Source organism: Bubalus kerabau, chromosome 15 (assembly GCF_029407905.1).
Source record: "Bubalus kerabau isolate K-KA32 ecotype Philippines breed swamp buffalo chromosome 15, PCC_UOA_SB_1v2, whole genome shotgun sequence".
Classification (NCBI taxonomy): domain Eukaryota; kingdom Metazoa; phylum Chordata; class Mammalia; order Artiodactyla; family Bovidae; genus Bubalus; species Bubalus kerabau.
The window spans coordinates 30691067-30707034 of NC_073638.1; positions in this window are offsets into that span (position 1 = coordinate 30691067).

The following is a 15968-nucleotide window of genomic DNA, read 5'->3' on the forward strand; positions in this document are numbered from 1 at the left end:
GCTGGTCTGTGTCGGCGCGCTGGGGGTTCGGGTGGGTGACCTCTTGGGCGGCGGCACCTCTGCAGGAGTGAGACAGGTAGCCACGGAGCCTGAGACACACCTACCGGGAGCCGAGAGGAGGGCCTGACACAACGGGCAGGCGGGAGAGGCAGGCGGCTCCCAGAGCCAGCAGAGGGGCTAATTATACAGAGGGGCCACGCCCTGCACATTCATACCTAACCTGGTTTTTTAAAGAAGTGTTTTTATTCTTCCCCAGTTTAATTATTTTCCACGGCTCAGCAACCAGTTGGACTGCTTCCTTCTGATGCACTTTCTTCTCATCAGGAAAGCGGGAGCCTCTGTCCTCACAGGTGGGCAGGCTTCGCTGAGCCAAGCCAGCCGTGGGACAGAAGGTGAGGTGTCCACAGAGGCCCACAGGACATAGGGCTATTTAACTGGGTCACACAAGCCAAATAATCTTGTAACTTGATGGCCTGGGTTTCAGAGGAATATCCCCCTGCCGCCCTGAGACACTGGAGTTGCTTCTTATCTTTTTTTTTTTTTTTTAATTTCCATCAAAAAGTTTAGTATTTTTTTAAATTAGAGGATAATTGTTTTACAATATTGTGTTTGACTTCCTGTCTTAAAAGGAATGATGGGTTCCACTTGATTTGGATTTCAGGCTTTGAAGTGAGGTAGTTACTGATTCCAGAGAAGGCAATGGCACCCCACTCCAGTACTCGTGCCTGAAAAATCCCATGGGCGGAGGAGCCTGGTAAGATGCAGTCCATGGGGTCGCTAAGAGTCAGACAGGACTGAGCGACTTCACTTTCACTTTTCACTTTCATGCACTGGAGAAGGAAATGGCAACCCACTCCAGTGTTCTTGCCTGGAGAATCCCAGGGACGGGGGAGCCTGGTGGGCTGCTGTCTATGGGGTCGCACAGAGTCGGACACGACTGAAGTGACTTAGCAGCAGTTACTGACTCTGGAACCCTATGTGCCAACTTCCAGGCACTGTGTCATGTATGTTACCTATATGAGCTCACTTATATAACCTTGAAAGTTTATATAAACCTTTCAAGGGTCTTCCCTGGTGCCTCAGTGTTAAAGAATCTGCCTGCAATGCAGAAGCCACAGGAGACATGGATTCAATCCTTGGGTCAGGAAGATCCCCTGGAGGAGGGCATGGCAACCCACTCCAGTATTCTTGCCTGGAGAATCCCATGGACGGAGGAGCCTGGCAGCTATAGCCCATAGTGTCCCAATGAGTCGGACAAGACTGAAGCGACTTAGTGCACACACACACACACACACACACACACACACACATGCAAGCTTCCAACAACATATTCAAACATCTCCATTTAATAGATGAGAAAACTGAAGCTCTAAGAAGGCAACATGCTGGCCTGCATCAAGTGGTGGAGCTAAAACTTGAACCCAGGGCCTTTGAGAACCAACAGCCACCTGACTATCTCAATGGAAGACGGCTTCAGGAAGTCACATCCCACCCAGCAGCCCTAACAAGATGCTTACGGCTTTATGTTACTTCTATCAGAGCAAGTCAGAACCTGCTTGGATCCAAAGGACAGGGAGACAGTAGTGAGGGACAGGAACACAAGCAGTGCCAGGCCAGGTGGCAGCGTCCTCAGGGCCCCCACCAAGGGAAGGGCTGTGCCTCTCCCAGGTGGGCTGGACTAGACAGAGCAGAGGTGGGAGTGGCTGGGGTGGCAGGTTCCAGGCTGTGTGTAGGGGAGTGGGTTTCCTTCCCCTCGAATCCAGGTCAAACTCTGGGAGCCCCCGCCCCTTTGGCTCACCAGGCCGAACAGCTAATCCTCTGCAACAACAGCTCCTGGGAACTAGAGCAGAGACAAGCTTAGCTCCCCAAGCAGCCAGAGTTTTAAGAGGAGGTGTGGGGGTGGAGAGTGCTGCTTCATCATGGGCATTCCCTCTCACCTTGTGTCTCTGTTCTCAGGCTCCATAGGAGCCCCGGTCTTGTTTGAAGTCACTGGTGAGTGGTCTAAGAGTTCATGGAGGCTTCTGGGGGCAGGAAACACTTTCTCAAAAAGTCTTGCTCAGGACTTCTTTGGTGGACCAGTGGCTGAGACTCTGCACTCCCAAGGCAGGGGGCCCAGGTTTCATCCCTGGTCAGGGAACTAGATTCCACATGCCGCAAAACTAAAGATCCCAAATGCCACAACTTAAAGTTGGCATGCCACGACAAAAATCTCACATGCTGCAGCTAAGACCTGGCACAGCCGAAATAAATTAAAAAAAAAAAATTTTTTTTTTTAAGTCAGGCCCACTTCCACTGGGCTCTTGGCTGAGGTGTGGAGGGAAAGGAAGAGAGACAGAGGCGGAGCCGTACTGCTCCTTCCCCTGCTGGTGTCTCCTGGGCCCTGTAAGAACAGGCTGTAAGGAGCAAAAAGCAGAGAGGGCAAGCAGCAGCAGAAGGGGAAAAGCAAAGTGTTCTGCTTATGAACCCCACAACAGTGCTGGCTGCCCCTCCCTAATGAGGAGGCCTCTGCTAGTCTTAGAGTTCACGCTCCATCTTTCAGAAGTCTAGGAAAGATTCTGAACCTGAAAAATAGGCTGACACAGAGAAGATGCTCAGAAAGCATTTGTGGAAGGATGGATGGATAGATGGATGGATGAGTGGATGGATGGATAGATGGATGGATGAGTGGATGGATGGATATGTGGTTGAATATATAGAAGAAACAAAAGTTAGATGGATCTGAGTTGGAAATGAATGGGTGGATGGATGGATAATATTAACGGATGTATGGATGATGGGTGAGTGGGTCGTAGGATGAAGGATTGATAGATGGATGGCAGAAGGATAGTGGATGGATGGATGAGTAGGTAAGTGGGGAACTGGATAAAGCAATTTTAAAAAAGGAAGGGAAGGGGAGGAAGGAAGATTTGTGGAAAGGAGAGAAGGAAGAGAAAGGAAGGAAGGCAGTGGACTGTAACACATGGACAGATAGTAGATAGGCAAATGTGCTGATAAACACTTAGCAACTATCTCTTCCAGAGCAAAAAAAGCACTGGTTTATAGTGTTTGCCAGTTTCTTCTACCCTGGCCAATTTCAAGCCACCAACGTGAGATGGGCTGGGAAGACATGAATACGGTCAGCTCCCGACAGGGTCAGGCAATTGTGAGCCAGTCCAGAACATCACAGGGGATTGGTGGGTAACTGGGTATATGAATTAATGTAGGAGTGGGGGGACAGAAAAAAAAAAAAGGATGATGGAGAATTCAACTCTCAACTGTCCTGAGAGAGGAAAATGGGTTCAAGTGATTTCAAGGCAGTGGAAGATAAGGCTACCTTATCTCTTCCACAAGGCTTTCCCCCCTGACCCAGGCCCACAGATTGCTCCCTCCTCTGAACCCCTGAAACATCACTGTCTGTCCTACTCAGGGGTATTTGTCTCAGATCACCTGATGGTGTTAATTACTCATTCATTCACATTGATATTTCTTCAGCATCCTACCACATGCCAGGCTCTAAACAAGGGACTGACCACACTGCATGAATGAATCCCAGATCTCGTGGTGGGGGAGCTTCCAGTCCAGTGGGAAAACAAACCAGCGAGTCAATCATATGAATCTGGTATGACCGTGAATGAGAGAAATCCATGTGAGAGGCCTGAGCTGCCCAGGGGAGGGAAGAGTCCAGGCCGTGCTGTGAGAGGCGATCCCTCCAACCAGGCTGAGCACAGCTCACTTCCCATGCACAGAGGTGTCCTCTCTGACCAGACAGAGGCAGCATTTGACTTGACTCAGCAGATAATTTATTCAGTTGAATTCTCAGTCCATGTTGGTTGCTCAGAGTTTTGGTCCACCCAGACGGGGCACCAGCCCTTCCTCACTCCAGATGTATGGTGGACTCTAGTTGGAGTGTCCTAGGAATCCCCTAGAATCCAAAAGTTGAAAAGGAAAAGCCAAAGAAACAATTGTGTCTCCAGGGACACCATGACTCCATGCACACCAGCCCCAGGGCTGAGCTAAAGAGGAAGGATTTCTACCCTAACCCCTACCTTAACTTCTGGAGCACTGAGGTCTGGGGTGGGCACTGGGGACCATCCACAGCAACATGATTGCTCCCAGGGCTCCCCCAAACCCTCACTCCAGTTCTCCCATTGCGGCCCCCAAAACAACATGTGGCACCATCTGCTAGGATCTAGCTGCTCTTGATCCCAAATCTGTTGCACAGGCTCCACAAAAGGGCATTTCCTGATGCTAGCAGAACCTATGTGTCACATGCAAGCTGGCCAAAAGCCCCCAAAGGCTGTCACATCCATCACTGTGGCTTGGAGGCAAGGGGTCTCCTGGGAGCAGAAGAAACTTTGTTTCTAAAGGCCTTGAAAGAAAGGGGTCCATGGAAGCCCCTCCATCACTCCTCTCCCTCCTTATCCAGTCCTCCCTCTGGTCTGGCTTAAAGCCTTCTTGCTGCAATGTTTCTCCCTATACCAAGTGATGGTGGAATGTGAGTGGCTGCCAGCCCCAACCCCATCCCTTGCAAGGGTTAGGAGGTAAGAAGAGCTGGCAGGTGTGGCTTCCAAAGGAGTCCTGTGAAGCCAGGGAGAATCCTTCTTCTTCAAACTAAGTATGTCCAGCTAGCCAGCCCCCACCGAGTCCCTTCTTCCCACGCACACTGGTCAGCCAATCCCAAGCCTCCTTCCAGCCTTCTTTCATGAGGCATCTCCAAGCCATTCCCCTCCTGGAAGCCTCCCTTGATTCAGCGGGTGGAGCAGCCGCACCCACCCACCTCTGCAGCCTGGCGGCACCTGATTCCCTCCCCAGTCACCTTCAGATGAAAGAGGAAACCCCTTTAAAAAGAGAAAGCTCCTCCCGCCCCTTTGGGATCCCAAGGTTGGGAGGGAGCGGCCAGCGGGTCCATCCCTTGCCTCTGAGCAAACTGTATCTAAAAACGTCCTCTAAAAGATCTGCAAAGAAAAAGATGTCACGACCTCCCTCAGCCATTCAGTTTCAAGCTTTGGGACTATTTGCTGCAGGAACATCTTCTTTGAATCTATCTGAGCCTCATGCCCTGAGAAAGCTAAGCTAAGGGGCAGTTGTGTCCAAGAGAGGAGGGCTCTGGTCCACTCTCAGTGCTGGCACGGGTCTTTTGTGCCTGTATCTCTGTCTTTCTGTGCCTCTGGTTATAGACAGCAGCCAGAAGTCTGTGGTGGTTCAAAACTTTGTGTGTTAACCATTCAGTTGTGTTCAATTCCTTGCGACCTCATGAACTGTAGCCCTCCAGGCTCCTCTGTCCATGGAATTTTCCAGGCAAGAATATTGAAGTGGGTTGCTATTTCCTTCTCCAGGAGAACTTCCCGACCCAGGGATCAAACCCAAGTCTCCTGCATTGCAGAAAGATTCTTTACTGTCTGAGCTCAAAACTTTATAGCAACACTAGAATTTCTGAGGTCTTATTTACTCATTTCTGCTATTCTAGTCCTACAGAGTTTGTTGTGAAATTGGAGGGGTTTCAATTATATACTAAGAACTCTCTAATTTCTTTTTCTTGTGATGAGAACTCTTAAGATCTACTCTCTTAAAAACTTTCAAACATACATGATGGTATTATTACCTATTGTCACCATGCTGCACCTCATGTTCCTGGGACTTATTTATTCTAAAACTAAAGGTTGAACCTTTTGGTGAATGAGAAGAAAGAGAAGAAGAGGGAGAAGGGGACAGAGGAAAAAGAAAAATAACTCTCTAGATCAGGAACTACTGTTTCTGCTATCAAATTTTCTTACAGGAAGAACTTTAAAAACAGGTCTAATTTCTACCTGCCTAGAATATTTAAGGCACCTGCTGGGGAGGGTGATGAAGGGAAAGAAACAGACATGTGTAGCACCTCTCCCATGGGCCATGGTCCCAGCCCTGGGATACGGAGCGCTGAGACATGGTTCCCACCCTCAAGGACTCTTGGCCTGCCCAGTCCCTCAGATTCAGGCGAAAATCCTCTTGATCCTATTCCAAGGACTGCCCTTTACTCCTTACTAGTCTTCTGCCCCCTTAAAAGTCACCGAGTCTTAAACGAAGCTATCAAATAGAGATCAGGGCCTCCCCAGGGAGAAGAAGTCTGGTACAGATCTGGTTGGGATAACCCTGACCTGGGACCTAGCACCTAGCACCTAACACCTGCCTTCTGGCAGGCCCAGGAGGGTTCTGCCATCCTTGGCACCTTCCCAGCACTTGCCTTGAATTCTGGGGAAAATACCCACTGGATCAAGCCAACTTCTCTCCATTGACACTCGTAAAGGAGGGCGGGATGTGCAGTTTTCCGTGTCAACTTGCTTAAGCTATAATACCCAGTTATTGAGTCAGACACTAATCTAGGTGTTGCTGTGAAGATATTTTGTAGATGTGGTTACATTACAGTCAGTGGACTTTAAGTGAAGAAGATTATCTGCTTTAATGTGGTCAGGTCTCATCGAATCATTGGAAAGGCCTTCACCGTAAAAACTGAGGTTTCTTGGAGAAGAAGAAATTCTGCCTTAAACCTGCCATCAACTCCTGCCTGAGTTGCCAACCTGCCACTTACCATCCCCCACAATCGCATGAGCCAATTCCTTGAAATAAATCCCTTGATATAAAAATTGCTATTGTTGCTCAGTCCCTAAGTTGTGTTTGACTCTTGGTGACCCCACGGGCTGCAGCACACCAGGCTCCTTTGTCCTCCACTGTCTCCTGGACTTTGCTCAAATTCATGTCCATTGAGTCAGTGATGCTATCTAACTATCCACGTTCCTATGCAATATTGTTCTTTACGGTATGACTTTCACCACCAGACACGTCCACCACTGAGCATCATTCCTGCTTTGGCCCAGCTGCTTCACTCCTTCTGGAGCTATTAGTAACAGACCTCTGCTCTTCCCCAGCAGCCTATTGGACACCTCCCAGCCTGGAGGTCTCATCTTCCAGTGTCATATCTTTTTGCCTTCTCATACTGTCCGTGGGGTTCTTCAGGCAAGAATATTGGAGTGGGTTGCCATTTCCTTCTCCACTGGCCCCCGTTTTGTCAGAATTCTTCACCATAGCCCGTCCGTCCTGGGTGGCCCTGAACGGCACGGCTCTCAGCTTCACTGAGTTACACAAGCCCCTTCACACCATGGCAAGGCTGTGACCCATGAAGGGGTGATGTAAAGATAAAGATGTATAAATGAACCTCTTTATATAAATATAGAGAGATATAGAGACAAACATATCTCCTGTTGGGTCTATTTCTCTGTTGAATCCTGACCGATTCCTGTTGCAGCCTGGCGCTGGCCTCCCTGGAGTTTGACAGGCTCTCCACGAGGGAGATGCTTCCAGAAAGGCCCATGGGAACTGGCTCTCTCTGGGCACCGTGGGATCTGGGGTGGGAGTAGCAGGAGCAGGGACTCTGGGCAGGAGAGCTCTGGAACTTCTTCGAGTGTAAATTTGGGCAAATTATTTAATCTCTCAGAGCCAGTTTCCTTGCCTACAAAATGAGGCTGCCTGGCAGGACCGTGGAGGGATTAAGGAGGTCACAATTCTGAAAATGCCTTGACAGCACATAACTCCCCAGAACAGCTCAATCAATTTGTGCTCTAAAGGGAAATAAGCAGAGCTCTCCCTGGCTGCAAGAAGGATGGGGAAGGGGGTCGTGAAGAGGGGTTGACTGGACTTCACTCCCATGCTGGCAACTGGACCGGGCAGGGCCTGACCCTCTGCGTCTGGCTCCTCCATGCCTCTCCTATGTACCTTCCAGCTCTGAAATTCCATGATTGTAGGGTGGCATCCTAAAATACAGAGAGGGCAGTGAAAATAATTAAAGACTTAGAAAATAGAACCTGAGAGGAAAGGGTTAAAGGCCCCTGGGATTATTTAGCCTGGAGAAGGAATGGCTTAATGACACCCTTCCTAACCTCAGGAGGGTTATTTGGATGAAGGCTGGCCAGCTTCTCTCCACCTCTCTAGAGGCCCAAACAAGAGGGCCCAGGCTAACAGCCCATCTAGAGGGACTGAAGTCAGACTGCAGGGTGTCTGCCTTGCATGAGATACCCTCTGCTTTAGAGGACTTGGGGGGTGCAGGGCCGGGGGGCAGGGAATGCAGGGTGGGATTGTCACAGACCTGCCTTTCGGTAGGAAATGGGTTGGATGACCTCCGTACAGGAAGAAAGGAAAAAAACAACAACCCAAGAGCAGACAGAACGGGTGTGGTGAGGCTGATTCAGCAGCCCTTTGCTGCCCTGAGGGGGTCACTCAGCAGGAGCCCTGTGGAGCAAAGGGATCGGTCACAGAGAGAAGGCTCTGCCTGGGTTTGCTCCTGAGACCTCCGAGGGCTAGAGAGCACCCCCATTCTGCAGCTCTCTCATTCCATGGAGGGGTTGATTCGGGTGTGTATAAACCCCTGAGAGGCCCCCATTAGGTGGCAGGCAAGGGTCACTCACCTGTCTATCAGAGAGATTGCAGGAAATAATATCAATAAATAGCATCCTAATTACTTATTAAGCCTTCCCTGGTGGCTCAGATGGTAAGGAATCTGCCTGCAATGCAGGAGACCTAGGGTTCAATTCCCGGGCTGGGAAGATCCCCTGGAGCAGGGAATGGCTTACCCACTCCAGTATTCTTGCCTGGGGAACTCTATGGACAGAGGAGCCTGGTGGGGCTACAGTCCATGGAGTTGCAAAGAGTCGGACACGACTGAGTGAGTAACACTTGACCATGTAGCTGGAACCATGCTAAGCGCTTAACATGGATTATCTGACTCAGCCCTCCCATAATCTTATGAGGTGGATGCTTTCATTCTCCCCATGTTACTGAGGAGGCGATTGAGACACAGAGAGACTAAGTAGCTTGCCCAAGGTTACAAGGTTAATAAGTAGCAGAACTGGGTTTTGAACTGTACATTATCTGACTCCAGAACCCTCCTTCTAATCCCTTAAACTGGACTATTAAATTTGCTTCTTCTGAGCCAAGATTTTAGAGTCTTAACAGCTACCTTTGTGATGTCTCACAAAACTCCTTCCACGTCTTCTATTTCTTCTTTCCAGCCTCCACTGCTGAGAAGTTCACCCACAGCCTGTCTCACCATCCTGGCTCAGGGATGGGGGAGGCCCTTCCCCAGGAGAAGGCACTGAGGTCAGAATCTGCTTTCCTGGCCTTGACAAGACCTGGCTCCTGTGCTTGGCCTCACCTGTGGGTCCAGCTGAGCCCAGAACCAGAGTCGGAACCTGAATCAGAATTGGAACTAGGACCGGAACCGGAACGGAAACCAGAGCGTTCCCTGAAAGGCAAAGGGGGCAGAGAAGTCTCCCTGACCCCACAGAGGCAGAAGGCGTGGGTCACATGAAAGGAGGCAAGCCCAGCTCTGCCTGAATCATTGCCCAGCCTGAGGGCTCCAGGCGGGGAGGACCGCTGAGGGGGAGCAGGGAGCACCCAGGCACCCCCACTCAGCTCCATCCCACTCAAGTCCTGTGCTGCTCAGGGGAGGCTGGCTCCAGCCACCCTGGAGCCCCTGTGGTTCAGGCAGAAGCAACACTGCCTCGAGAGAGGCACACGGGTCTGGCAGCTCTGGCGGGGGAGCCGTGGGCTCTCCAGCCCACATCTCCCGGCCCGACCCACCCCTCACACCTGAAGTCTAGCCAGACTGAACCTTCTGCAGCTCCCAGAAGGCCCTGCCAAGGTGCACTCAGCCTGCGGCTGTTTCACAAGCCTCTTCTTTGCCACTCCACCCACTTTGGGGCTTAGCTTAGTTGGCATTTCCTCCAAGAATCGCTTCCTGACACCCCCTCACCCCAAGCCAGGCCGTGTGACCCCTCCCTTCCTCCCCTCCCCCTCCTCCCATCCCGCCCTGTCCCCCCACTCTCCTAGTTCCCCAGCGGCTACCCCATCACACCACCCTGTAACCTTCCGTTCCTCCGGCCACCAGGCTATCTCTATGGTCATCAGGGTCTCACTGGGTGCCCAGCTCACAGTGGGTGGCCTGATAAATATCTGTTGAGTTCCTGGATGATTAAAACAGAACAGAAAAAGTGAAAGAGCAGACTCTAGGCATCTTGTGGGCCGTGCCCCCCAAAGCCCACAGTTTCTGCAACAGCGCCGGGCACTCAGCTGGTCTTGGCAAGAACAACTCAGGGTACCAGGGCTGAGATGCTGATGAGGCAGTGACCCAGTGGAAGCTGGGGTAAGGCAGGGCGGCTCCAGAAAGGAGATGAGCTGGGGTTTAGGGCTTGGGAACCTGGCTCAAATTTCCCTCAAATCTGAGAGTTTTCAGAGAAGCCAGGTAGAGGAGACGTGTCCGGGCAAAGGCAGCCCGTCCGTCCGGTTGCCGTGCTGGCTCTGGGACAGCAAAGCAGCAGGAGCAGCCAGCCTCCTCCCCGGGAGGCACACGGTGGCCGAGCCCTGGGAGCGAGAGGAGAAAGCGAGCAGCAGCACCCTCCCTGACCTCCCCACGGCAGGCTGCTAGCTGTGCGGCCACGCCTTCAGGACACCGTCCTCAGGACTTCCCTGTGGTCCAGCGGCTAAGACCTCACACTCCCAATGCAGGCGGCCCAGGTTCGATCCCTGGTTGGGGAACTAGAGAACTAGATCCCATGTGCTACAATTAAAGATTCACATGCCACAACTTCAAAAAAGAAAGAAAAAAAAAGATCCCTTATGCCACAGCGAAGATCCCACATGCTGTGACTGAGACCACATAAATAAATATATGTGCATGTTTAGGTGCTCTGTCGTGTCTGAGTCTGTGACCTCACGGACTGTAGCCCTGAGGTCAGTCGTTGTTTAGTCACTAAGTCATGTCTGACTCTTGTGACCCCATGGTCTATATAGCATGCCAGGCTCCTCTGTCCATGGTATTTTCCAGGCAAGAATACTGGAGTGGGTTACCATTTCCTCCTCCAGAGGATCTTCCTGATCCAGGGGTCGAACCCGGGTCTCCTGTGTCTCTTGCATTGCAGGCAGATTCTTTACCCACTGAGGCACTGGGGAAGTCCCTAAATAAAATACATAAAAAAAAAAAAAAAAAAGACATCACCCTCACCCAGACCAGTGCCACCAGAGCCCCCTGCAGCAGATCTGGAACCATCAATGGACAAAAGGCGATGGGCTAACAGGAGAAGGAAGGGAGTAGGCAGGCTGGAAAGAGAAAAGAAAGCAGAGCTGCAGGAAGGACAAAGAACAAGAGTGCAGCAGACAGCAAGAACTAGAGTAAATGAGACGGAAAGGAAGGCAGATCCAACGGAGAAAGCTCATGTCAAAATATACTCCCCAGCCTCCAAAATCCTTTTCCCAACGATGTCTCATATGAACGCACAACGGCTCCAGGAGGCATCATTATGCTTTTCTTTCCTTTTATTTTATTTCACTTTTTATTACGGAAAACTTCAAAAATACACAAAGTAAACATAATGGTATAATTTAAATCCCTGTACACCCATCGCCCCGCTGCAACAATTATCTCACTGTGCCATTTTTCTTTCATTATATTCTCACCCACTCAATTCTTATTGTTTTTTGACATGTCTGTTTTTTAGGGAAATTTACTTGCATTAAAATGTACAAATATAGGTGTATCACGTCGATAAATGTTTATATCCAAGTAACCCCCAATCCTGTCACAATATGGTACATAATCATCTCACAGGGAAATTCTCCATGTTCATTTCAAGTCAAGCCCACCACCTACCTCCACCCTAAACTGACCTAATCTGTAGCTAACAATAGTTTTGCCTAATCTGGAACTTCACATAAGTGGAATCATAGAATATGTACTCCTGAGTGTCTTTCTCCTTTCTCTCGGCATATTATTTTTGAGACTCACACATCTTGATGCATACATCAGTTGCTGTTGTTTAATCACTAAGTCATGTCCGACTCTTTCAACCCCATGGTCTATAGAATGCCAGGGTCCTCTGTCCATGGGATTTTCCAGGCAAGAATACTGGAGTGGGTTGCCATTTCCTTCTCTAGGGGATCTTTCCTATCCAGAGATCAAACCCATGTCTCTTACATCTCCTGCATTAGCAGGTGGGTTCTTTATCACTGAGCCACCTGGGAAACCCACATACATCCGTAGTTAATTTCTTTTCCATTGCTGACTGGTACTCCAGGGTAGGAATGTATCAGAATTTATCTAGCAAGTCTCCTGTTGATGAAATTTGGCCTGTTTCCAGTATGTGACTAGTATGAATAAAACTTTTATGAACAGTTGTTTTTGTGGGCATATGTTTTCATTTCTCTTGGATAAATACCTAGGAGCAGAATTACCAAGTCCAAGAGTAGGTGTATAGGTGTATGTTTAACTTTATGAGAAACTATCAAACCGTTTTCCAGAGTGGGTGCACTGGTTTGCATTCCCACCAGCAACTTGTGTGTGTTCCAGCTGCTCCACAGTCTCGTCAACATTCAGTGGTTGTCAGGCTTTAAATTTAGCCATTAAGGTTGGTATGTATTGCTTGCAATTTGCACTACATTAATGATGTCAAGCAATGTTTAACGTGCCATTGGTGTTCGTACATCTTTTGTGAAGAACCTATCCAAACCTCTCGCCCATTTCTAATGGTCTTGCTTGTCTTTTTATTATTGAATCGTAGGAGTTCTTTGTTTATTCTAGTCTGTCCTTTGTTGGATACGTGTTTTCTGAATATTTTCTCCAAATCTGTGGCCTATTAATTTTCTTAATGGTATCCTTTTATCAGATTTATCAAGGCATAATTTAGATAAGCAGAGAAAGCAATGGCACCCCACTCCAGTACTCTTGCCTGGAAAATCCCATGGACGGAGGGGCCTGGTGGGCTGCAGTCCATGGGGTCGAGAAGAATTGGACACGACTGAGTGATTTCACTTTCACTTTTCACTTACATGCATCAGAGAAGGAAATGGCAACCCACTCCAGTGTTCTTGCCTGGAGAATCCCAGGGACCAGGGAGCCTGGTGGGCTTCAGTCCATGAGGTTGTACAGAGTCCGACACAACTGAAGCGACTTAGCATATGCCCACAGGCTATGCAGGAAACCCCAGTTCAGTTCCTGGGCTGGTGAAGGAAATGCCAACCCACTCCAGTATTCTTGCCTGGAGAATCCCCATGGACAGAGGAGCCTGGTCTATGGGGTCTACAAAGAGAGAATACAGTCAGAGAGAGCTACAGTCCATGGGGTCACAGAGTTGGACATGACTGAGCTACAAAGCACAGTGACTAAAGATGTCTAGCTTCTTTTCACATCTTATTTGCTATTTGCTTGCCTTTATTGGTGAGATGTCTTGCCAGATCTTTTGCTCAATTTTTAATCTTTTGATCACTTTTTAATTTGTCTTGCTACTGAGTGGGAAGTTTCTCATGCATACTCTGGATCCAAGTCCTTTATTAGACATATGAGTTGCAATATTTTCTACCCCATTGTGGCTTGCCTTTTTACTTTTTTGACAATGTCTTTTTTAAAAAAGCAAAATGTTTTCATTTTGATGAAGTCCAATACATTGATTTTTTTTCTTATTAGAAGTTGTCCTTTCTGTATCCTAAGAAGTCTTAGTTAACTCAAGATCACAAAAATTCCAGGTCTTTGACCCACCATTTCAAGTTGTTGTTGATTGTATGAGACAAGAGTCATTGTTTTTTCTTATACATAGACATCCAAATATTCCAGCACCATTTGTTGAAAAAGACTGCTATTTCCCTCACTGATTTACCTTGGCACCCTTGTGAAAAGTCAATTAGCTTTAGATGTGTAAGTATTTCTGGACACTCTAGTCTGTTCCACTGATCCAAATTTCTATTCTACACCAATATGTACTGTCTTCATCATTGTAACGTTATTGTAAGTTTTGAAATCAGGTAGTAATTCCTCCAATCTTGTTCCTTGTTTTTCATAAAATTTGTTTTAACAATTATAGTCCTTTCCATTTCCACATAAATTTCAGAATCAGCTTGTCAAATTTTCAAAACACCTGCTGAGATTTTGACTGGGAATATGTTAGATCCGTAGATTGATTTGAGGAAAATTGAGATCCTAACAATATCAAGTATTCTGATTCATGAACGTGGTCTCTCTATTTACTTAAATCTTAATTCCTCCCAGCAATATTTTATAGTTTTCAGCATACTTTATAAATTTTGCTAATTTGTCCCTAAATGTTTCCTGTTTCATGCTATTATAAATGTTATTTTTAATTTAAATTTCCAGTTTCTAGTATATAGAAATACAATTCATTTTTGTATATCAAGCTTGTATCTTGAAACCTTGCTAAACTTATTTGTTAGTTCTAGTCCCCTAGCTTTTCTATAGATTCCTTAAGCTTTTTCTACATAGACAATCATGTTGACTGTAAATAAAGAAAATTTCAAATCTTCCCTTAAAAACAACATGCCTTTTAATTCTTTTACTTGAATTATCATGTTGTCGAGGACCTTAAGTACACTGTTGAATAGAGTAATAAATAATAGTTATAAAAGAGGTTCGGGCATGGTGGAAATGGTGAAGGTGGTCAAGATGTCCAATTTATAGTATTAGTAAGTTCTGGTGGTGTAATGTTCAACTACAGTGGCTACAGGTAACAATAATGTATGTTTGAAAGTTTCTTAGAGAACAGATCTTAAAATCCCCATCACAAGAAAAAAATATTTAACTATGTGAAGTGATGGGTATTAACTAAATTTATTGTGGTGATCATTTTACAATATATATATATACATATAATCATTATCTCATACACCTTAAACTAATACAATCTTATGTGCCAATTATATCTCAATAAAACTGGAGGGAGAAAATAGTTTTAACAGGTTCCCTTGTTTCTGATCTGAGAGGGAAAACATTCAGACTTTCACCACTTAACTATGAGGTTAACTCTTAAGATATTTTGTAGACATCCTTTTCTCAGGTTGTGTAAGTTTCCATCTATTCCCAGTTTGCTAAGGTTTTGTCATGGATCTATGCTAAATTTGGTCAAAAGCTTCCTTGGCATCAACTGGCATGATCCATGTGTTGCTTCTTTTAAGACTGTTTAAATGGTGTGTTTGTGTTCTACTTAGCTTCTTCCTGCTGCTGTAACAAACTTAGTGGCTTAAAAAACAACGCAGATTTATTATTTTACCAGTCTGGAGATTTGGAGTTCAAAATGGGTCTTAATGGGCTAAAGTCAAGACGTTGGCAGGGCTACCTTCCTTTTGCAGGCTCTAAGAGAGAATTCCCTTCCATCTCAAAATCCTTAATCACGTCTGCAGAATCTCTTATGTTACTGAAAGCAGCATGTCCACCAGTTCTGGGATTCAGACGTGGATATTCTGTCTACCACATATGATAGAGCATAGATTGACTTTTGAATATTAAAGCAACCTTGATGGGACTTCCCTGCCAGTCCAGAGTTAAGACATCGCCTTTCAATGCAGGTGGCATGGGTTTGACCCATGATCAGGGAGTTAAGGGCTTCCCTGGTAAGCTCAACTGGTAAAGAATCAGCCTGCAATGCAGGAGATCCCAGTTCAACTCCTGAGTTGGGAAAATCCCCTGGAGAAGGAATAGGTTATCCACTCCAGTATTCTGGGGCTTTGCTGGTGGCTCAGATGGTAAAAGAATCTACCTGCCCTGTGGGAGACCTGGGTTTGATCCCTGGGTTGGGAAGATACCCTGGAGGGGGGCAGTAAAGAATCTGCCTACAATGCAGGAAACCTAGGTGCCATCCCTGGATCAGGAAGATCTCTTGGAGAAGGGAATGGCTACTCACTCCAGTATTCTTGCCTGGAGAATCCCATGGACAGAGGAACCTGGCGGGCTACAGTCCATGGGGTCACAAAGAGTCGGACACCAATGAGCAACTAAACACAGCACAGAGAGCTAAGATCTCACATGCTTCAAGGTCAAAAAACCAAAATGTAAAACAGAACAAACTCAATAAGAACTTTGAAAAGTGAAAGAAAGTGAAAGTGAAAGTTGCTCAGTTGTGTCCTACTCTTTGCAACCCCATGGGCTGTATAGTCTATGGAATTCTCCAGGCCAGAATACTGGA